The following is a 1,066-nucleotide window of genomic DNA, read 5'->3' as shown; positions in this document are numbered from 1 at the left end:
AAAGGACATTATATTGTTAAGAAACTTTGACTATAGCTTTTCAGTACGGTCTTCTATTTATTCTAGAGCCAAACAGTTCAGGTGGCATTGGTTAAACACCTATACCCTACACACACACACACACACACACACACAGAGTTTGTTGAGAAAGGACCAACAGCAAGTCCCGAAAGGGAAACGTCTCGAGTTACAGGTTTCTCCTAATTGTTTAAGCGCCCCTGACGACAGAACTATTTGGTTTTCCCATCCGTGTTTACACTGTCATTTCGGCAAGGCAGCATCAAGCATTTGTGAGTGGATTTTTTATCTGGCTTCTTGGACACCACTTAGTAGTAAACAACAGCTTAGAAGGGGTTTTTAAAGCTTGGCTGGGAGGCCCCTGAGTAATTATAAAAGCATTACCCTCCCAATTAGGAAATCTCCCGAATATCAATACACCTTTTTAAAATGTATTAATGATTTTCTAAAACTCTGTATACAGGTTGGAGCACAGCTTGAAATCTGGGCAACTTTGCATGTCCAGGGATGCAATCTTACCACCTCCCAGTGCTCCTCCAGCCAAGCACAACCCCACAGCCTACTTTCCCTCCGTTTGCATTAAAGAGCTTGTTGTGCCCTTGACAGCACTTGACAGCACTTCCTTTATAATGATGCGTCTTGCCAAATGAATAATCTTGAAAAATCAGCTTTCTCCCAGCAGGAATGGTTAGTTACACAGTTTGTGTTTTTGCAAAGCCATTGGATCTGACTCCCTATGTTAGACCTGCACACCATGCATAACCGACAGATAAAGTTCTGGTGGCTATCCAACTCCAGTCTACTGTTGACCTCAGCTGCTTCCCCTCTAGACCACCATCTGTTGTCATGGAAAAGATGGTCTAATGTGGAGTTAAATGCCAATGAACTCGTTCAATTTCCGTATGGAACAACAACAACAAAATGACCTAAAATAAATTGCCCAGTTAGGTGTGGAAGCTATTATTCCCAGAGACAGTAAGATGAGCAAAATATCCTAACAATAGCAAAACAAAAACACCACCTGGCCAAGACTGCCTGATTTGTGCAC

The sequence above is a fragment of the Mus caroli genome, chromosome 11, assembly GCF_900094665.2.
Source record: "Mus caroli chromosome 11, CAROLI_EIJ_v1.1, whole genome shotgun sequence".
Lineage (NCBI taxonomy): Eukaryota > Metazoa > Chordata > Mammalia > Rodentia > Muridae > Mus > Mus caroli.
This window is presented reverse-complemented; position numbering follows the sequence as displayed.